This window comes from Carya illinoinensis, chromosome 1 (assembly GCF_018687715.1).
Source record: "Carya illinoinensis cultivar Pawnee chromosome 1, C.illinoinensisPawnee_v1, whole genome shotgun sequence".
Taxonomy (NCBI): Eukaryota; Viridiplantae; Streptophyta; class Magnoliopsida; order Fagales; family Juglandaceae; genus Carya; species Carya illinoinensis.
Window position 1 is genome coordinate 5,908,658 of NC_056752.1, and position 24,230 is coordinate 5,932,887.

Sequence of the window (24,230 nt, forward strand, 5' to 3'; positions counted from 1 at the left end):
ACTTGATAGAACCTAATGCCTGTATTAATACTTAAGCTCCCCCTGAGAATGTACGTTAGTTTTTCAAGAAAAAGTATAAATATAATTCCATGCATATATAACAATTTTAGCAATTCAAACAATGTTAATGTTCTAGTCTAACACTTATCTCCCTTTTGGCATCATTAAAAAGGATCTGCAGCAAGTAAATGGATTGAAAAAAATGGTGCGTTAGTAAAAACTGTAGATAGTTGAAAAAATGAATCCATCTGTGACCCGACAAATGTGGCTGGAGATTTGAAAAAATCGCTTGATGTTGTTGACAAACAAGATTAAGGGCTCCGAGTTTCTAAAAAAATGTCATTTTCACCAATCGGTAAAAAAAAATCACATTGCTCTTTGACTTGGATGATAGCTCGTCTTGTTCTTTATACTATCTCTATAAAATCAGTCTTAAAGTTCATCTAATCCGCATCAAGTTTTTTTCTTATCTCTATAACTCATCTGCATTCCTTCAACATTCTCGCTTTAAGCCTTCAATTCTTTTCTCAATGTTTCATTCTTCTAACATTTCTCTAGATCCATCCATGAGGCATTCTGCACCTCAACCTCCTGTCCTTTCTGCAACTGCCATTGGTGCCATGTTGCAGCAAGAAAATAATAATTTGGTTAATAAGTCAAATTCTAATGCTATCTACGACTTGGTGAGTCTTAGGACTCGCTACTCCTCCTCTATTGTTGTACTTCAATGAATTGTTCAAGAGCTCACATAAGGGAAGGAATCATTCGGCAGAAGAATAAATAGTTGAAATCTCTATTAGATTCTTCATTTCGCTTGCCAGTTCCCATGGATAGGGATGACATGATATTGTATGAAGAGAATGAGCGTCTCAAACATGAGGCTAAGAATCTCAAGTTTATGTAAAAGTATTTAAAAAATATCTCTCTATTTTTATTGACTCTGGTCTATCTTTTAAGAGATATTCATAGCATGCATCATACCTATTTCTCTTCTAATTATACATAATCTATCTTCTAGTAAAGGTTTTATGAGAATATCTGCTAACTGATCGTGTGTGTTTGTGAACTCTAGTACTATATCGCCTTTATGCAAATAATCTCGAAGAAAATGATATCTTATTTCAATATACTTAGTTCTAGAATGTTGTATTGGGTTCTCTGAAAGATTTATAGTACTTGTATTATCACATTTGATTGGAATGTGATTATACATGAGTTTAAAATCTTCAAGTTGTTGCTTCACGTAGAGAACTTGAGCACAACAACTACACGCAGCAACATATTCTCCCTCAGCAGTAGATAATGCAATAGAATTTTGTTTTTAACTAAACCAAGAAACTAGTGCATGACCTAAGAAATGGTATGCTCCAGTAGTGTTTTTTCAATCTATTTTACAGCCAGCATAATCTACATTTGTGTAACTGATTAGATCGAAAGATGTGTGCTTAGGGTACCATAACCCTACGTTAATTGTACCATTAAGATATCTAAAAATGCTTTTAACTGCAATTAAATGTGATTCTTTTGAAGATGATTGAAAGCGTGCACATAAGCACACACTAAACATAATATCTGGTCTACTGGCTAAATATAATAAGCTACCAATCATACATCGATATATTTTCGAGTCAACTGACTTACCGGATTCATCTTTATCAAATTTAGTTGATGGGTTCATTGGTGTTCTAATTTCCTTAGCACCTTCCATCCCAAATTTCTTCAGTAATTCCTTAATATATTTTGATTGATTGATGAATGTTCCACTTTTCGCTTGCTCAATTTGCAATCCGAGAAAGAATGTAAGTTCTCCCATCATTCTCATCTCAAATTCTTCCTGCATAGTCTTAGCAAAAACTTGACACATATTTTCATTAGTAGCACCGAATATTATATCATTAACATAAATCTGAATCAAAAGAATATCATCATTTTTATATTTAATGAAAAGAGTTGTGTCGATTTTTCCTCTTGAAAAATCTTTTTCAATCAAGAAACCACTGAATCTCTCGTATCAAGCTCTAGGAACTTGTTTGAATCCATATAGTGCTTTTGTGAGTTTGAAAACATGATTTGGGGAGATATGATTTTCAAAACCTGGAAGTTGCTCAACATATACCTCTTCGTTTATAAAACCATTTAAGAAAGCACTTTTAACATCCATTTGAAAAAATTTGAAATCTTTATAATAAGCATATGCAAGTAGCATTCGAATAGCTTCTAATCTTGCGACTAGTGCATATGTCTCATCATAATCGATTCCTTCTTCTTGATTAAAACTTTGGGCTACAAGTCGAGCCTTATTTTTAGTAATGATTCCGGACTCATCTTTCTTGTTTCTAAAAACCCATTTTGTTTCAATAATAGTATGATTTTTAGGTCTAGGAATAAGTGTCCAAATATCATTTCTTTCAAATTGATTCAACTCTTCTTGCATAGCTAGAATCCAAGATTCATCAAGAAGTGATTCATCAATATTTTTGGATTCAATCTGAGATAGAAAAGCAGTGTAATTGTAAATATTTCTAAAAGATGATCCAGTACTTACACCTCGTGAAGGTTCTCTCAAAATTTGTTCCACTGGATGATCTTTCACAAATTTTCACTGTTTGGTTGCATCTTATATTAAATTTTGATGATCTTTCCTTATGGTTTCATGTTGAACTTCCTCTATTGTGTTTTCTTTGTTGAGATTGAGACTTTCTGTGTTATTTATACCTCATGTTTCTTCATCAATAGATTTCTTGGAGAGTGGAGAATTAGATTCATCAAATGCTACATGCATAGATTCTTGTACAGTGAAAGTCTTTTTATTGAATACTCTATAAGCTTTACTATTAGTAGAATACCTGAGAAAAATACATTCATCAGATTTTGCATTAAACTTGCCTAAATTATTCCTGTCATTCAAAATAAATATTTGCATCCAAATACATAAAAGTAACCAATATTGGGCTTTTTCTCATTCCAAAGCTCATAGGGGGTTTTATCTAATTTAGATCTTAGCATAACTCTATTTATAACATAACATGCAGTACTTACCACTTTGCCCCAAAAATAACTAGGCAAGTTGTTCTCATTGAGTATTGTTCTTGCCATCTCTTGAAGAGATCTATTTTTCCTCTCTACTATCCCATTTTGTTGAGGAGTTCGAAGAGCAGAAAAATTATGCACAAAATCATTTTCATTACAAAATGTTTCAATATTTTTATTAACAAACTTTTTTCCCCTATCACTTTGGATACTTGAAATAGTATAGCCCTTTTTATTTTGAATTCTCTTGCATAACTTGGTAAAACCACCATGTGCCTCATCTTTATGAGCAAGAAAGATGACCCAAGTATATCTAGAGAAATCATCAACAATAACAAATGCATAATATTTTTCTCCTAGACTTACAATTCTATTTGGTCTAAAAAGATTCATGTGTATTAGTTGCAATGTTCGAGTAGTGGAAATATGTTTCTTGGTTTTAAAAGAATGTTTTGTTTGTTTACCAAATTGGATTGCATCACAAATTTTGTCTTTAAGAAAATATGTTTTTGGTAAATTTCTCACGAGATCATTTTTTGAAAGTTTAAAAATAAGTTCCATGTTGACATGACCTAGTCTTCTATGCCATAACCAATTAGTTTCATTTTGAGCTGAAAAACAAATAGCATCTTGTGAGGTAATTTCTTCAAAATCGATTGTATAAACATTATTGCTTCTAAAAGGAATAAAACAAATATTACAATCACGATCATTTAAAATAATGCACTTATCCATTTTGAAAGTAACTGTAAATCCTTTATCACATAATTGACTTATACTCAAAAGATTATGTTTTACACCTTCAACAAGTAGAACATCTTCAATTATGAGAGAATATTCATTACCAATTTTACCTATTCCCACGATCTTCCATTTCAAGTTGTCTCCAAATGTTACGTGTCCTTCTTCTTTAGATCTAAGATCAAAGAACTTAGTTTTGTCTCCCGTCATGTGTCTTGAATATCCACTATCTAAAAACCATTTATTTTTACTTGTGGAGGACTTCATGCATACCTATAAAAACAATTAAAATGATTTTCTTGGTACCCAAGTTCTTTGGGTCCTTTATTTATTATTATTAGAAGAAACAAGATTTTTAGGTACCCAAATGGCACTAATAGTCATTGTATGCTTTCTTCTAATAGGACAAGCATGATAATTATAACCATTTCTATTACAAAAATTGTAAATAATATGTGACATATATGAAGAACTTGAATAATTATAATAGTATATTTTTTTGACAAAATTATTTTTATGAAAAAAATTTTGAATATTAGACTTTGATGTAGAAGGATTCTCAAAGAAGTTTTTATAAGATTTGTATTTTTTGTTTGGTATATATCCCAAACCTGCCTTGTCAAAAACGCATCTTTGACTACCAAGAAATTTTTCAAAATTTCTTTTTCCATCCGTAAAGTTTTCAACAATATTTTCTAAATCAGTTTTCTTCTTCTTCAACTCAAGATTTTCAATTTTCAAAACGATGCTTTCTTTTCTTAAAATATCAATTTCATTTGTTAAAGAAGAATTTTTTTTTTCAAAGCAGTATACTTGATACCCAATTTTTTAAGTTACTCATATACCTCTTCTAAAATATTTTACAATTTTTCATATGAAAGATCTTCAATATTATTAAGATTTGTTACTTCAATATCATCTTTAGTTATAAGACAAAGATTTGCTGATTCTCCATTACTTGCTTCACTATCTAAGCTACTTGAATCATCATCACATGTAACTTTCATTGTTTTCTTGCCCTTGTTTCGATCTTTCTTTAGAAGAGGACAATCTGGCTTGATATGACCAGTCTTATTGCATTTATAACAAATTAAAGTGTCATTTTTACCTGAATCTTTCTTGGAAAACTTTCTGAAGGATTTCCTCGAAAAAGTTTTATTTTTCTTTAAAAACCTCTGAATTCTTCTTGTTATCATCGCAACTTCTTTATCTTTGTCATCATTTTCCTCATCTTCATCACTTTCATTTTCATGAGGAACAGCTTTAAGTGTCAAGCTCTTCTTTGGCTTTCCTTCTTCTTCTCCTCTTTTCAATGTGTACTCATGGGTGATAAGTGACTCGATGAGTTCATTCACTTCGAGCTTTTTGAAGTCTCTAGCTTCAAGAATCGCTGTCACTTTTGATTCCTAATGTTTTGGTAGAGAGTTGAGAATTTTTCTTACTATCTCCACCTTGGAATAAATTTTGCCAAGAGCTGTCAAGCTGTTTATGATGTTAGTAAAACGAGTGTGCATACTATAAATAGATTCATCATCATTCATCTTAAACATTTCATATTCATAAGTAAGAATACAAATTCTTGATTCCTTGACTTGCGAAGTTCCTTCATAAGTAACTTCTAAGTTATTCCAAATTTCTTTTGCCGTAGCGCAAGTCATTATTCTATCAAACTCATTTCCATTGAGAGCATTAAATAATAAATTCATAACAGTTAAATTCAAAGTATAAAGTCTATCATCTTCACTATCAAACTCTTCTTCTTCTTTTTTGACCTTTATTCCATCAACCACTTTTGTTGGAATATAAGGCCCATTTATAATGCATTTCCAGATTTCTCGACCTTGAGCCTCAAGGAATATTCTCATTCTAACTTTCCAGAATGAGTAATTGTCTCCACAAAAGAGTGGAGGCCGACTGCTAGATTGACCTTTACTAAATGAAGCTATAATGTTAGTCATAAGATCTTAACTCAAAAGATAGTTAATCTTATAATAGAGCTCTTAGCTCTGATACCAATTGTTACTGATCATAGGCAGCACTTATGTCAGCTAACAATTGTACCTACCAGACTAGCCGGCCACTATCTCTACCGGTGCACTATCACCCATGGTCGGAGAGTCTTGCTTCGGTGATACAGTCACAAGCGAGAGTTCCCATGAGTGATCTAACTGTATGAACAGTACAGGTCAACTAGCTCTGATACCAATTCTTGCCTAGATGACTAACACAAGAGGGAAGGTGAATTGAGTTGTATTTAAAAAAAATAACAATTATATATCAAATATACAATATAAAATATAAACAAAATACGAAACAGCAATAAACATAAAGAGTAAGGGTAAGAGAGAAGCAAACTCAGTATGTTAACGAGATTCGGCCCCATTGCCTACGTTCTCGCCTCAATCTACCCCTTGAGGATCCCCAAATTCACTATTCAACCTCCTTCAGGTGGAGATAGAAACCTATTACACATTTGAACAATACCGCTACAAAGGATCCGTGTAGAACACCCTCTACACTTGCAATCACCTTACACGTGATGATTCAACTATTTCCTGTGTAGAATACTTTCTACACACACAAGGATTATACACACCCTTTTACGAATACAAGAGCTGATAGTAGGTAGGTTATCAGAAAACACTCCTCAATGAGTAAAATAAGAACAATACAGCGCAAACTATATTTCTCTCAAAATGAACAAGGATTAAGGCTCAATGCTTAGAAAAGAGAGAATTAAAACTTTGAATGAATGTTGTATGCTCTTGGTGTTGTAAATGTGAAACTCTCAAATGATCTATTTATAGGCATATAAGACTTCATATTCAAATTTAAAAAGATTCACATGTCAAAGACAACATCATTCACTTTTTCAAAAAATTTAAATAAAAGGTTCTTCCTTTTCAATTGTCAAAGACAACATCATTCATTTTTCAAAAATTTCAAACCTAATCTTTTACTTTTGACATATGACAAAAGGAACACACTTTACTTTTTAAATATTTCAAATCTAATCTTTTACTTTTTGCATATGACAAAAGGAGCACACTTTACTTTTCAAATTTTTCAAACCTAATCTTTTTACTTTTTGCATATGACAAAAGAAGCACACTTTACTTTTCAAATATTTCAAACAAAAACATCTACATTTTACATAAGTCAAAAAAAACATCAATCACTTTTGAAAATATTCAAATAAAACATGCACATGTGAAAGTTGACAATCAATCATCTTTAATATTTTCAAAGTTCAAAAGTTTAATCATGTAATGCACATGTGAAAGATGACAATCGATCATCTTTCATAATTTTCAAATTTAATTTTCAAAAAATTCATGCACATGTTGAAAATGTATTTGAATACTTTATGATAAAATATTAATTTTGAGCCTTAATCCTAATTTCGAATTTAAAAGAGATTTACAACATTACTCTAAGACTTTAATGTGAACTTGTTCCCTTCTTCCTCATACTTGTTTCCTTTATGTGCTTGACTCCATTATGTAGACAACTTGAGTTTGAGACTCCTTTATTCTTTGAATTCATTTGTTATCATCAAAATCCATGTGTAGATATATAATTACACAACGCTTGAAACCTTAGGTTCAACAATTTTACTTGTAACATCTGAAAAAATTATTTTCTCATTTCGATGTATCAAAATAGGTTTCATGTGCTTATAGGAATGTGGAAGATACCAGATAAGTCTCAAGGCTTGATCCTTATCATCAATTTTAACTCAAATATCTTCTAGCTCAGCGACAATGCCATTTAGAACGCTTAAATGATCTGAAATAGTTATACCTTTACTCATCCGCAGTGTATGAAACTGCTCCTTCAGGTACACATAATTTGAGATGCCCTTCGTTTGATACAACTCTTCAAGTTTTTTCCAGAGTTCCTTTGCCGTAGATATTCTATGCATATTTGCAAGAACATTTTTGGCCAGGCACAGACGTATCGCACTTGTTGTTCTCAAATCCATATCCTTCCAATCTTCGTCGCTCATTTTAGACTCTCCTTTCACCAGTCACACTAGTACCAGTGCTGACTTCAAGTGTTAGTCTATCCTTCAATGCCTTATGTAATCTTGATTGAATCAAAACATCCTTGACTTGTACTTACCACAAGCTAAAATTGATTCTCCCATGAAATTTCTTCACCTCAAATCTGACAAGATTTGAAGGCTTACTTCCTGACATTGCTTTGATAAATTTTACTGTAAAAAAGAATAGTACCTCACTAAGTCAGTTCCCAGGAAAGATTGGAGAGTCACAATGGACACACTTAAAATTTTCAATCTCCTAGACAAAACCTCCTTAGACTGTACGTATCCACACTACCACACCAAAGCTCCACCCCACGAAAAAAAAAAAAAAAAAAAAAAACCCTAGTAGCTCTGATACCAACTGTTGAGAATTTGGACCTCCCAAATTCATCTCCTAGAATCTACCATTTGCAGGAATAACAAGAAAAATAGATAAATAATAACAATACAAGAAATTTACGTGGAAACTCTAAAACAGGAGAAAAAACACCAGACCCAGAGAAGATTTTCACTATGTGAAAAATTGTTACAATTATATAATTTTTCTCCTCACCCTCAAACACACCCACAAAGCTTCTCCATTAGCAAAACTTAACTTTACATCTCTTTCCCTTTTACACAAAAAGGTCAACAGAGGAATTTAACTAAAGTCAAAAGTTATTAGATAAGCTTTCAACTTGTGTACTTAAACTAAGAGACTAAGCCTCTTATTTATAACTCATGGCCTATGCCCTTTACTTTAATCCCACCGATGTGGGACTAACAAAGTAGCAATAAGTCAACACAATTTGGAGAGAAAAAAGTAGAATAATTACCTACTCCAGATCCTATTTGGCTAAGAAGATATATTTGCATCCAGCATATACGCAGGGATCAGATTCTAATGTATCCACACCCACACTATCAAAATTCATCTACCCTAGAGCATTGGCATTGATTTCATCAAAACCATATCTAAAATTTAGCTAAAAGTACATGTTTTGCATAAAATTAAAACCATTCAAGATATAACCCCATATTGGATTAGCCAAAATTATAATATAATATTATTTTTTTAATAATAATAATTTTTTAAAAATTATTAATAAAAACCATGAAGGTGCAAAACCAAGCACCTCCTTCATCGCAAAGAAAGAATACCGAATAATTTGTAGTAACAAAATAGTGGCTAAAAAATGACTTCTTTTCTTCTTTTCCAAACTATATTTTTTTTCTTGGACGAATTCTTTTCTACCCTATGTTCTGCAATATAAAATAAATCAACATGATTATAACTGATATCAGGCTCCAGTATGTTTTGAAGAAAAACCAATAAAATTCCCGGTTCTTTACCCTATTGTGATATATAAAGAGTACCTTGAAGCACAATAGGATTGACATCTCACATGTTCACTTAATCTTAAGCTAGGAACTGCATTTTTAACTTCTATTCAAACTTCATCATTGTAACTCATTCTCCATGGATTCAAGATGTTACTTTAAACTCTAAATTTTTAGACGTACTTAAAGAAATCCAAATGACCAAATTTAGAAATACAAACTCACAGGGCTAGATTCAGTAATTTTTTCGTACATATGGTGTGCATGCAATGTTCACTATTTACCACTTAACCACTCATCAAACATAAATACATAACAAAATATAAAGCAAAAATGGAGTTGATGTATATAGCTAGTAAAACTAAAAATCATGCAATACTTGCCTCGGTGATGGACCAGTTGATCACCCGGGAGATCACAAGTATGTGACTCTGAGTCTGCCAATCATGAACCCCATCCATCACAGAAAGATTTAGAAATCAAATGAACAATAATTTGATAGTTGGGTATTACGTAAGAATAGTTTTGGTTGAGACCTAAGGGAAACTCCATAAGATAGCCCACGTCAAATACAACCTGGAACCAATCTGTGGCAGTCTTGCTGATAGCGGGCGTTGGACGGCATCCTAAATGTGTTCATCGCCGGACTCCCTGAGTGTCTGGACCGCAAGGTACAAGACTTCAAGCTTGAAATTTTTGGTCTGTGCTGTGGATGTGTTCGAGAAAGGCGAGTACGAAAAACAAGAAGCACACGGAAACAAGAGGAAACCAACAGAACACGTGAACTAGCAAGGAAACGGAAGCACAAATTTCTGCACAGGGGAACGGAGACAAAATGGTGAAGAGGGAAGCTTAGCGTGACAGAGAGAAAAGGGGGGAGAAATAGGGAAGCTCCAGCCAAAGAAATTGAAATTTTGAGGGAAAAAGGGTTCCTTTCTGATTTACTCCAATAGCTCATACTCCAGTAGCTTTAGATTAAATCCAATGCAGCAAATTTAACAAAAAATGAACAATATTTTTGGCTTGACCAGTTCTCTAAGTGTAGGACTCAAATGGGCTTAAACTCTGAAGGGATTGTTTGATTTTGGCGATGTCTGCCTCTGGGTTCTTTTGCTTCTGAAGAAACAAAAATGCCATTTTTTTGCACCTACTGTGCACTGAACGTGTAAAACATTCAGGAAAGATATGGCATTGTTTTAGGATGTTCTTCATTAGAATGTTGCTACTGGCATGAGCCAATATCAATTTCTTTTGCACAACGTGTTGGCATTTTTTTATTTTTTTCTGTTTATGGGTCCCGTCTTTTAAAACTCAATTGAGATCTCTTTCCTTTTCTCAAAGAAATTACTTTTTTCCTTCATTTTGAGAATTCTCAAGATCGCCCGACATAGGCAAGGCCCAATTCAAGACCCAAGCCCAATATTTATATAGAAACTTTCTTTCTACCTACGTTTAATTGACAAGCGTACAAACAACTAGACAAAGGGAAAAGGAAATCTCCTTGCCTCTCCGTACGGCCAAGTCTTCGAGTACTCAAAAGCATCATCTACAAGTGAAGCGTGAAAGAGAGAAGATAAAAGAAGATGTCTACCAACAGTTCCGCATTTACGGTACATTTCTTTTCTTGCACCGTAAATGATTTTCCCAACCTCTCTGTCTCTGTCTTCCCTACATAATAATAGGAAAAGAAAGAGAGAAAAAGAGTGCGCAAAATACCGTTGATGTTGCGCTGCAAAAGTGTCGTACAATATTGTCTATTCGTTTCAACTTATGTAGCTTCTATAAAGATACGACAAACTCTTTTGTTACGATTATTATACTTCTTTTCGCTAACATTTTCCTGATTATTTCAAAATGGTCGGATTAACCAGAGATTAAAGGTTGTTACTTTTCTTTTCTTTTTTTTAGGGCTGGGGGTTACTAATGTTATTTTTCACTTGGTTTTATGGCAGATAATTTTGGGTTCAACGTCGATGGCTCGCCAACAAATTTTAACGGAGATGGAATATGAGTTCACTATAATGGTATGGTCATATTAGTGAAAAAAAAAATACTTTCTTTATCTGGGATGGAGCCTGCTTGAATAAATTTATTCTTCCATATCTTGTAGACTTGAGAGCATGGTACAAAGCAGTTTCCTATGTTTTGATCCTGTCTCTTAATTTATTATTCCTTCCATTCAGTTAAGTAATCGATAAATTGAGTTGATTTAACAGAACTTCACAAGATTAATCGGGCTTGTGAATTAGAGTGCAAACATAGATAAGAAAGTTATTAGGAGGGAAAAAGCTAGCAGATTTGGTAATGGCTCTAGCTGAAGCAAAGGTATATTTAGTTGTTAGCTCTCTCTAGTTGTTGAACCTCTAGGAATTGGAGCTCGATATTAATTGTATGCATCTGTGTGCATATATTTTATGGTAAAATCCTGTAAGACAGAACCCAATTAATTTTTCTTTGTTGCGATTTTTGTGAATGGATTGTGAATTATGTTTCAAATCTCGCCTCAAACTAATATGAAAACAAAATACTCACCGTTGCAATTCATTGAGATTTGGAGCCAGGAGTTTGTCTAGGGGGTTCAGAGGGATGTGCCCCCTGAAACAGCTTAATCAACATTTAGGTTTGGGAGCAACTTGAAAGTAAGGAAAAAGACTTCAAAATAGTAATTTGAATGAATTATGGTGGGCGGTTTATTCTGTGGTGGGTTGGGCCGTGGGTAGTAGACTGCCACAAAAACATTAACTCTGGCAGCGCAGGGTGTTATGAAACTAACGATGGCGAACAACGTAAAAGCAAACAATCACATGACACAAAATTAATGTGGTCCGGCAACGTGCATACATCTACATAGCTATATAAGATTTTGTTATGTTGTAGAATAACAAAACACCCTTTGGGCAAAATATTAATGTTCAGAACTCATTAAATACATATTTATAGTGTCACTTGCTCGAGCGGCGTATTGAGCACACATCTGGCAAACTCGCTGTCTGATCTTCAATTAAGTGGAGTGTCGAGCGCGCGTCGAGCGAATTCATATTGCAGATTTTACAAGATCGCTCGAGCGGAGGCTTTTGGCCGCTCGAGCGTATTCAGGCAGATTCAAACGCTCGACTGCCGCTCGACAGGGAGCTCGAGCGAGTTGCTGGAAAACAAAGATCGCTCGAGCGGAGACATTGGCCGCTAAAGCGAAATCAGGCAGATTCGAATGCTCGATGTGCGCTTGATAGGACGCTCCAGTGAAATCAGGCAGAGTCGAATGCTCGACGTGCGCTTGACACCCCGCTCGAGCGAACATCCTATTTTGACAGATCTAGGGTCTTCCGCCGTCACACTATATAAAAGGGATTTTTCACTCTATGGCCGTACTTGTTGACTGGAGAACACTTCTTGGGACAGAAAAAAACAGCTAGAAGGATTCAATTCATCTGTTTTGGAGAGGGAATTCCATATATTGCACGTATGTTGGAATCATACACGAGCACAGATGGGAGAAAAGTATTGAATCGTTTCCTTGAGTTTTGGAAGACGAGTTGCGGCTGCGATAAGTATTTTTCAGTGTTTATTTTCTTCCAATCTTCTCAGAACAATTATGGTGAATTCGTTTATGTTGAATTCCATTTCTAGCATGAGCTAAATTTTATTTATTCTAGGAAAACGATGTAACCTAGTTCCGAACTATGCTTGATTGTCTATGCTAATTTAAGGCAATTCTCTCTTTGTTTATCTGATTTATTCTGAGTTTATTGCTTCTAATTAACTGGCCATTGATTAGATAATTTCTTTATCTTGTGATTTGCTATCGAAAGAGGGAATCATAGGGTAGATCTTGAATATTTCAGCATAGGTAAGTATAGAGATCGAAAGATTTGTATGAACCTATGTAGTATTTAAATCGTTGGTCTTATTGCTTTCTTGCTTTATTAATTTGCATAATCTTGTGTGAATTGATGAACAAGCATAATTTCCAATTGACTATCGAAAGAGGCTGTTGGATGAATTAGAGATTTGCTCATGAACAAAAAGAATTAAATTAAATTAGTTAGATGAGAAAAGCATAGTGAAGAATTAGGTGAAATCGATTTCCTAGAAGTTTTCTTCCCCATTAATTTGATCTTTGAACGTCAGTTTTATTTCCTTTACGTATTTCTCTTTGAATTGATCTAGTTTAATTTGCAACTACAAAAATCTTAGTGATTCCTCTAGATAAAATCGAGATTAGAATAATTTTGGTATTTGGCAAAAGTAAAGTACCAATCCCTGAGGACGATACTCTTCTTATCACTTTATTATAAAACTACGATACTGTGCACTTGCAGTTTTGCATCGGTCAAGTTTTTGGCACCGTTGCCGAGGATTGGTTTATTCTTATTCTTTTTGTCAATATCGATACAAAGTAATCTTGGTTTTAATTTAGAATTTTATTTTAGTTTGTTCTACAGGTGTGTTTTTTACGTTGGATGCGCCGTATTAGATCTCGTGATATTATTGCTGTTGATCCGGAGATTGAAAGAACTCTTACATCACTAAGAAGAAATAAGATACTAGCCATGGCTGAAGAAGAATGTAAGGCACTACCACGCACCTTGAAGGACTATGTACGACCAGTTGGGAATGGAAATTACTCGAGCAGAATGCGCCAGACAATTAATGCCAACAACTTTGAGCTCAAACCAGTTTTGATTAGCATGGTGCAACAGGCTCAATTCAGTGGATCGCCACTAGATGATCCCAATATTCATTTGGCAATATTCTTGGAGATTTGCGACACTGTAAAGATCAATGGTGTTGCTGAAGACACCATTAGACTGAGATTGTTTTCTTTTTCTTTGAGGGACAAGGCTAGAGGTTGGCTACAATCTTTACAATAGGGAAGCATCATTAGTTGGCAGGACATGGCTGAGAGGTTTCTTGCTAAATTCTTTCCTCCTGCAAAAACAGCTCAACTCAGGAGTGAGATTGGCTAGTTCAAGCAAAATGATTTTGAGTCACTCTATGAAGCGTGGGAGAGGTATAAAGACTTGGTTCGACGTTGCCCACAACATGGATTGCCAGATTGGTTGCAAGTTCAGATGTTCTATAATGGGTTAAATGGGCAAACTCGAACTATAGTTGATGCTGCTTCTGGTGGAACTTTGATGTCGAAAACAGCTGAGGGTGCTACTGCCCTTTTGGAAGAAATGGCCTCAAACAACTATCAATGGCCAACTAAGAGGACTTTGGCTAAGAAGGTTGCTGGAATTCATGACTTGGAGCCGATAGCAGCCCTTTCAGCTCAAGTAGCCCTCTCATCAGATTTCAGCCTTGACAACACAAAGGATACCACAAAATACAGAATATGTTGCATCTACAAGTATAACAGTTCCAAGTAATGAAGCGAGTCAAGAACAAGTTCAATATGTCAACAATCAGAACTACAACTATCGTGATAATCCTATGCCAAATTACTATCATCCAGGGCTTAGAAATCATGAGAATTTTTCATATGGAAATACGAAGAATGTGTTACAACCTCAACCTCCTCCAGGATTTGATAGCCAACCAAGCGAGAAGAAGATGTCAATTGAGGATGCCATGGTTTCCTTTGTTCAGGAGACCAATGCAAGATTTAAAAAGACTGATTCACGGTTGGACAACATTGAGACTCATTGTAGCAATATGGGAGCCACTATGAATAATCTTGAAGTGCAAATTGGGCAACTAGCCACTACCATTAATGCCCAACAAAGAGAAGCTTTTCCTAGCAACACTGAAGTGAATCCAAAGGAACAATGCAAGGTCATCACACTTAGGAGTGGAAAAGAAATTGAGAGGTCACCATTAAAGGAGAGCAAGTCCACCCCTACCGCAGCAAACAATGGCCAAAGCAAAGATCAAGTAGAAGAAGAGAAGATTGTCAATGATACACTAGAAGAGACCGACTTGCCTCCAGCAATTTCATTTCCTAACAATCCTCCTATTCTTGCTCCTCCACTTCCTTATCCTCAGCGGTTTCAAAAGCAAAAATTAGATAAGCAATTTTCTAAGTTTTTGGATATTTTTAAGAAAATTCACATAAATATTCCTTTTGCAGATGCCTTGGAACAAATGCCAAATTATGTTAAATTTCTGAAGGACATCATTTCCAAGAAGAGAAGGTTCGACGAGTTTGAAACAGTGAAGCTTTCTGAAGAATGCAGTGCCATTCTTTAAAAGAAATTGCCTCAAAAATTAAAAGATCCATGGAGTTTCACTTTGCCTTGCACTATTGAAAATTCATTTTTTGATAGAGTTTTATATGACCTTGGTGCTAGCATTAATCTTATGCCACTTTCTGTTTGCAGGAAATTAGGACTTGGAGAGATGAAGCATACAACAATTTTCTTGCAACTAGCGGATCGGTCCATCAAGTATCCACGTGGAATCATAGAAGACGTATTGGTAAAGGTGGATAAATTTATCTTCCCTGCTGATTTTGTGGTGTTAGATATGTAGGAAGATGAAGATGTCCCACTAATTCTTGGTCAACCATTCTTCGCTACGGGAAGGGCTTTGATTGATGTTCAAAAGGGTGAATTAACATTGAGAGTTAATAAGGAAGAAGTTATGTTCAACATCTACCAAGCCATGAAATTCCCAGAAGATCCAAGTACTTGCTTTCGGGTAGATGTCATTAAGAAATGTGTAGAAGAGGCCTTTCAAGAAGATATGCCATCCAATCACCTAGAACGATGTATTACCACTTCATCTCATGCTTTTGATTTTAAAAATTCTGTTGTTTGTGAATCTGACTTGCCTTTTGTTAGTGAAGAATTTCTCCACTATGTTTTTGCTTTGGGAGCATTGCAGCAGGTTACATCACTTAGTAATGAAGTGGGGAAGCTAGAGCCGGTTGTACCAAAAGCTGAATCTGAAAATGCTAAAGAAAAGATGCAGAAAAATACAACTCCGGAGTTGAAGCAATTACCTGAGCATCTTCGCTATGCGTTCTTGGGTGATAGTGATACCTTTCCAGTGATTGTTGCTACATCACTCACACCCGAAAAAGAGGAAAAGTTGCTGCGTGTATTGAGGGAGCATAGAACAGCTTTGGGATGGACTATTTCTGACATAAAAGGAATAAGTCCCTCCATTTGTATGCACAAGATTTTAATGGAGGAGCTTTACAAGCCAACGATCGAGCACCCAAGAAGATTAAATCCAGCAATGAAGGAAGTAGTGAGAGCTGAAATTTTGAAACTCCTTAATGCTGGAATCATTTATGCTATTTCAGACGGCTCATGGGTAAGTCCAGTGCAAGTTGTACCAAAGAAGGGTGGAATGACGGTGATGAAAAATGACAATAATGAGTTCATTCCTCCCGTGGCGTGTATGCATGGATTACCGCAAGTTGAATAAAGCAACAAGGAATGATCATTTTCCACTTCCATTCATTGATCAAATGTTGGATCGATTGGCTGGGTACTCCTACTATTGTTTTTTGGATGGCTATTCGGGGTATAATCAGATTGCTATAGCTCCTGAAGATCAAAAGAAAACTACATTCACATGCCCCTATGGAATGTTTGCTTTTAGGAGGATGCCCTTTGGATTGTGCAACGCCCCTGCGACATTTCAACGTTGCATGATGGCTATCTTTTCTGATATGGTGGAAGATATAATGGAAGTTTTCATGGATGATTTTTCAGTTTTTGGTACATCTTTTGATCATTGTTTGCATAACTTAGCTCTTGTTTTGCAGAGATGTGAAGATAAAAATCTCGTCCTGAACTAGGAGAAGTGTCATTTTATGGTTCAAGAAGGGATCGTGCTTGGCCATAGAGTGTCATCTAAAGGAATTAAGGTGGATCGAGCCAAAATTGCAACCATAGAGAAACTACCACCTCCAAAGAATGTGAAGGGAATCAGAAGTTTTCTGGGACATGCGGGATTTTATAGAAGATTTATCAAGGATTTTTCTAAACTCTCTAAACCTTTATGTAATCTTCTTGAGAAAAATTCTACATTTGACTTTGATGTTGTTTGTTTGAAGGCCTTTAATGCACTCAAGAAGAAACTAATTTCAACACCAATTGTGATTGTGCCTGATTGGAGTCAACCTTTTGAAGTTATGTGCGATGCAAGTGACTTTGCAATTGGAGCAGTGTGGGGGCAAAGGCGAGACAAGTTGTTTAGAGCCATCTATTATGCAAGCCGGACATTGAATGAAGCTCAGTTGAATTATACGATAACTGAGAAGGAGATGCTTGCTCTGGTGTTTGCTTGTGATAAATTTCGATCTTACCTCATTGGTACAAAGGTGATAGTGTTCACTGATCATGCAGCACTTCGCTATTTGTTTGGCAAGAAGGATGCTAAGCCTAGGCTAATTCGTTGGATCCTACTTCTTCAAGAATTTGATTTGGAGATTCGAGACAAGAAAAGAAGTGAAAATTTAGTGGCTGACCATCTCTCTCGGTTAGAACAAGAGAAAGAAAGACCAGATTCAATAGTCAAAAAGACTTTCCCTGATGAGCAGTTGTTTGCATGTGAAATCAAGCTTCTGTGGTATACTGATATTGTTAACTACCTAGCTTGTAAAGTTTTACCACCTGATCTTACTTACCATCAACGTAAGAAGTTTTTGCATGATGTGAATTATTATCTTTGGGATGAGCCTTTATTGTTCAAAAGATGCCTTGATCAAATCATTAGAAGATGTGTGCTAGAAGAAGAGATGCAAGACATCCTCCATCATTGCCATTCATCATCATATGGAGGACACTTTGGAGCCACCCGTACAGCAGCTAAGGTGCTTCAAAGTGGGTTCTTTTGGCCTTCTATTTTTCGTGATAGTTACACTTTGGTGAAAACTTGTGACCGGTGCCAACGTATGGGAAATATTTCAAGGCGTCATGAGTTACCACTGAAAGGTATCTTAGAAGTTGAGTTGTTTGATGTTTGGGGAATAGATTTTATGGGGCCTGTTCCTCCTTCTTTTGGTTTTGCTTATATCTTAATAGCAGTTGACTATGTGTCAAAATGGGTGTAAGCAATTGCTACAACAACAAATGATGCAAAGGTAGTGCTCAAATTTCTGCACAAGAATATATTCACAAGTTTTGGCACTCCACGAGCTATTATTAGTGATGAAGGGACTCACTTTTGCAACAAGTTATTTGATAATCTTCTTTCTAAATATGGTGTAAAGCACAAGATAGCACTTGCTTACCATCATCAAACTAATGGCCAAGCTGAAATTTCAAATAGAGAAATCAAGAACATCCTTGAAAAGACGGTCAAAACCAATAGAAAGGATTGGGCGAAGAAGCTTGATGATGCTTTGTGGGCATACCGTACAGCCTTTAAAACACCTATCGGGATGTCTCCATACCGATTAGTGTTTGGAAAGGCATGTCATCTTCCTGTGGAGTTGGAGCATAGAGCTTATTGGACTGTAAAAAAGTTTAACTTTGATTTGAAGGCAGCAGGTGAAAAGCGACTTCTTCAATTGAATGAGATGGAAGAGTTTCGGAATGATGCATATGAAAATGCAAAGATCTATAAAGAAAGGACGAAGAAGTGGCATGACAAACAGATTCTTAGGCGAGAATTTGCACCAGGACAACAAGTTTTCCTCTTCAATTCACGACTCAAACTCTTTCCAGGAAAGTTAAAATCAAGATGGACAAGTCCTTATACAATTCATAAAGTTTTCTCTTTTGGAGCAGTAGATTTGAAGGACAAGACAGGAAATATTTTTAGAGTTAATGGTCAGAGATTGAAGCACTACTATGGAGAACAAGTGGAGAGGAACTATGCATTTATTCCTCTTGGAGATCCTAATTGATGATCATTGAAAAGTCTGGCTGTAGACTTTAAAACAAGCGCTTATGGGAGGCAACCCATAGATCTTTCTTTCATTCTTTCATTTATTTTATTATCTTTATTTATTTAGTTTTAATAATTTAGTTTTTGATGCAGGTTTATTTAGCATGAATAAAGAGCTAAAAAATTATAATCTACGGAAGATTCACCATGAAACCAGGGAAGTTCCTTTATTTCTTCAATCCTTTTTACTTTTGCATTACAATGAGGACATTGTTTAGTTTAAGTTTGGGGGTGTAAACTCCTATAGTCATTTGATCCTCTTGTTTTCTAAGTCTTGGGTTGTTGATGGGTTGTTTGATTCTCTTACCAAGCATGCATTGGAGTAAGATTGAATTCTCTATGACTCTGAAATTTGTGATTGAAGATGGTTTTGAGAAAAATTTTCAAAAATTTCTTTTATGTCAAGTGGAGTTTTGTGATACATTGGTTTAAATCTTTGACCTTGAACATAATTGAGCACATAGTCATTTTTCTCTTATTCCATTTTGCTTATGAAGAGAAGAAGTTGAATTAATTGAAAGATGGACGTTCAATTTTGCTTTGCTCTAGAATCCGTTGATGGGTCCTTGAGGCGAAATCCTAGTTGAGACCAAATATTAGAGAAATGATCTAAGCATTTCTTTGGCATAACCAAAAAGCTTTACCAACCGTCCTAAATATCATGCCATCATTACATGGTGTGTTTCCATAGTCAACCCCCTTAAGCCTTCATAAGCCTTTATTTATTCTTTGAACTACATAAATCATGCTAGCTCTAAGCCTGAAAAACAATGAATCTAACTTTGATAGTTTGAGAAAATACTTTGGTGGAGAGTACATTTAAAAGAGAAAATTTGTTTCATGATGAACCATATTATGTTTGCTCTGTTTGATCAAAGAAGAAGAAGAAGAAGAAAGGAAGTGACTGAAAAAAAAAATGGAAAAGAAAAGAAAAAGAAGTCGCTAAGCGGAGTGTGAATTACCTCAGATTTTGTTAAGGGAATTGTTGGTATTGCATGAGTGATTACATCAATAATAATGCCACAAGTATGAGCATATTGCCAAAAAAGAGCTATGATTTGAATCATGTGGGTATCTCTTTTAGTGTTCTTTTCACTAAGTATTTTTCCAGTTTGCTTTGATTTTTCATATCCAGTTCTTTCTTAACCCTCACCCTATGGCCTATCATTACAACCTTATTAAAGACTTTTGATCTCTGAGTTTGGTATTGACTACATTAGTGGAGAGGATTTCTGAAAATTGGACTTATGGGGTTAAGTTTTAAGAGAATTCTTCTGATTTTAGTTGTTCTACTTTTATCTAAGTTTGCAGGTGGTTTGAGGTTAAATTGACTATATCACACACACACTCAAGGTCTTAGCTTTAGGTTGAAGTAAACGCCTAACTCTTGTTTGACAAATTGCAAAATTTTTGATTGATTTTCTTGTTATCTTTGATGTTAAAAGAGTAAGATACTAGTGATGAAACCTAAATTCATAAAAGCTTGGGGAGTGATGATGCTTTTCTTTGGGGTCAAGTTGATATTGCCTAAACTATCATTTGCTTTTCTTTTTGTTTGAGGACAAACAAAGTTGTAAGTTTGGGGATATTTGATGACTTGCAAAATTTCGTATTGCAGATTTTACAAGATCACTCGAGTGAATTGAGGCAGATTCAAACGCTTGACTGCCGCTCGACAGGGAGCTCGAGCGAGTTGCTAGAAAACAAAGATCGCTCGAGCGGAGACATTGGCCGCGCGAGCGAAATTAAGCAGAGTCGAACGCTCGATGTGCTCTTGATAGGACCCTCGAGCGAAATCAGGCAGAGTCAAACGCTCGACGTGCGCTCGACACCCCGCTCGAGTGAACATCGTATTTTGACAGATCTAGGGTCTTCCGCCGTCACACCATATAAAAGGAATTTTTCACTCTATAGCCGTACTTGTTGACTGGAGAACACTTTTTGGGACAGAAAAACACAGCTAGAAAGATTCAATTCATCTGTTTTGGAGAGGGAATTCCATATATTGCACATACGTTAGAATCATACACGAGCACAGATGGGAGAAAAGTATTGAATCGTTTCCTTGAGTTTTGGAAGACGAGTTGCGGCTGCGATAAGTATTTTTCAGTGTTTATTTTCTTCCAATCTTCTCAGAACAATTATGGTGAATTCGTTTATGTTGAATTCCATTTCTAGCATGAGCTAAATTTTATTTATTCTAGGAAAACGATTTAACCTAGTTCCGAACTATGCTTGATTGTCTATGCTAATTTAAGGCAATTCTCTCTTTGTTTATCTGAGTTATTCTAAGTTTATTGCTTCTAATTAACTGGCCATTGATTAGATAATTTTTTTATCTTGTGATTTGCTATCGAAAGAGGGAATTATAGGGTAGATCTTGAATATTTCAGCATAGGTAAGTATAGAGATCGAAAGACTTGTATGAACCTATGTAGTATTTAAATCATTAGTCTTATTGCTTTCTTGCTTTATTAATTTGCATAATCTTGAGTGAATTGATGAACAAGCATAATTTCCAATTGACTATCGAAAGAGGTTGTTGGATGAATTAGAGATTTGCTAATGAACATAAAGAATTAAATTAAATTAGTTGGATGAGAAAAGCATAGTGAAGAATTAGGTGAAATCGATTTCCTAGAAGTTTTCTTCCCCATTAATTTGATCTTCGAACGTTAGTTTTATTTCCTTTGCGTATTTCTCTTTGAATTGATCTAGTTTAATTTGCAACTACAAAAATCTTAGTGATTCCTCTAAATAAAATCGAGATTAGTATAATTTTAGTATTTGGCAAAAGTAAAGTACCAATCCCTAAGGATGATACTCTTCTTATCACTTTATTATAAAACTACGATACTGTGCACTTGCAGTTTTGCACCGGTCAGAGCTCCCCTCGTGCAAGTTGTCACATGAATTTTCTGTCTAGCACTTGTGCTAATAGCCCCCATAACTTATTAGGGCTGTACAGGAACCGACGCCGCCGACCGCCACCGACGTCAACCGACCGCCACCGCACGGAACCGGCCGAAACCGGCAGGGAACCGGTCGGCCGCCGGTGCTATTTTTGTAAAACCGACGTCGATCGGTTCGGTAGCGGTTCACCCCCCTAAAAACCGCTGAACCAGCCGACTATTTATATTTATATTTTTTTAAAAAATATACTTATCTAAACGGCGCCGTTTCACTCATTTAAGTGGAACGGCGCCGTTTAAAGCCCGTTTATTAAAAACATTACCTATAACGGCGCCGTTTGGCCTAAGCCAAACGGCGCAGTTTCAATCTAGGGTTAAGAACTTAACCCTTTCACTTTCAGACTCTCTCGAGTCTTCCTCACTTGAACCCTTTCCATTGTTCTTCCAGCCACCTCTCCCTCACGCAGTCACCCTCACCCTCATAGTCACCTCACCGGCTGACTCATTCTCACGATCTCACTCTCCAGCGACGAGCGGCACACCTCACGGCTCACGTTCCTCACGGAGTGCACCGCCGCACCTCACCGGCTCGCCGCTCACCCCCACGGTAAGATTACCTTTTATTCTTTATTTTAATTTCAGTTTTTCTATTTGAGTATTTTAATTTCTATTTATTATAACTAATTATAATTTGTGTTTATATAAAATTATAATTCTAACATTTTAATTAATTATAAAAAAAATAATAATTCTAACATTTTAATTTGCACTGGACAGTGGACGGTTTGGCATTCTTTTTAATTTATTATCATATTATTTGAAACATTTGTTGTCTAAATAATTAATTGTGTATTGTGTATTGTGTATGGACACTGGACAGGGATATTGAAGTTTTGAATCCACGTAGTAGCACTGTGAAGCCTAATCCGAGACTTATTGAATCTGAATTCACTGTGAGTATTCTGTATTCCCGTTAGATTAAAATCAAATGGTTTGGTTGTGAATTAAATTTTTAATATTGTGGAATGTGAGCCAGTGAGGTTATTTATCAAAAAAAAATCTGTGAGCCAGTGAGGTTGATGACTGATGAGTGATCCAAAATATAGATTAGAGTCTTAGACTTGTGATGTTTGCCATGTTGCAAACTAGCTGCTGTGTAATTGACAAATTGTGTTGGTTTTTTTTTTTTTTTTTGGTTTGTTTTAATTGTTGTGTAATGAGTCATGACGTGATGTATATGATTTTTCAAATGGTAGATGGATTCTTCTTCAAGTCCAATTGATCTTGATTCGAACTCCCAAACAGTTAATTTGGAAGAGACCCAAACACCAAGACCCCAAAGTGGCCCTAAAAGTAGTAATTGTCCACGTCCTAAGAAACGGAATGGAAAAGATCCGTCAATTGTTTGGGACCATTTTACAAAAGTTGAGGGTTGTGCGGTAGATGATCCTAAGGCCAAGTGTAATTATTGTGGCAATTTATATGCTTGCCACTCTAAGAGGAATGGAACTTCAACCATGCAAAACCATCTACCTTCATGTCCCAAGAATCCTTATAAACGTGGGCCATTGGATAAATACCAAAAAACATTGGTAGGTGAGGCAACTTCGGAGGGGGTTGGAGAGAGTGAGAGTGTCATAAGGAATCTTGTTATCCACAAATATAGTGAAGAGGCTGTGAGGTTGGCACTTGCGGAGATGGTAATTATTGATGAATTACCATTTAGATTTGTTGAAGGGCAAGGATTTAAGAAGATTGTTTGGTTGCTTGAACCTAGATTTAAGGTGCCATGTCGAGTAATGGTTGCAAGAGATTGTATGAAACTTTTTTCATCTGAAAAGGCCAAACTTAAGAAGTTGTTTAAGGATGGGGGAATGAGGATTTCATTAACTACCGATACGTGGACATCGGTACAAAATCTGAATTATATGTGCCTAACTACTCATTTCATTGATAATGATTGGAAATTGCAAAAGAAAATCATTAATTTTTGTTTAATCCCTAATCATCGAGGGGATACTATTGAAAAATATATTGAATCATGTCTTCTTCATTGGGGTATTGATAAGATATTTACTGTTACTGTTGATAATGCTAGCTCAAATGATACTGCAATTTCATATTTGAGGCATTTTTTGACGGGGAATGTGTTGGGGGGAAAGTATATGCACATGAGATGTTGTGCTCATATTCTAAACCTTGTCGTGAATGAGGGTCTTAAGGAGTGTAATGACGCCATTACAATGGTTAGAAATGCGGTTAGATATGTGCGCTCCTCCCCTGCAAGGTTAGAGAAGTTTAAGAGATGTGCAGAAAAGGAGAAAATTGAT

The 24,230-nt window shown here is 35.5% G+C and overlaps 1 non-coding gene and 1 pseudogene across 1 annotated transcript; one reads left to right on the forward strand and one right to left on the reverse strand.

Moving 5' to 3' along the window:
- The first annotated feature begins 10,716 nt into the window (after positions 1-10,716).
- Positions 10,717-24,230, forward strand: part of LOC122307631 — a 29,933-nt pseudogene continuing 16,419 nt past the window's right edge.
- LOC122294205 lies at positions 14,083-14,189 on the reverse strand. Its single transcript, XR_006237565.1, has one exon. It is a non-coding gene; the product is annotated as a small nucleolar RNA R71 (small nucleolar RNA).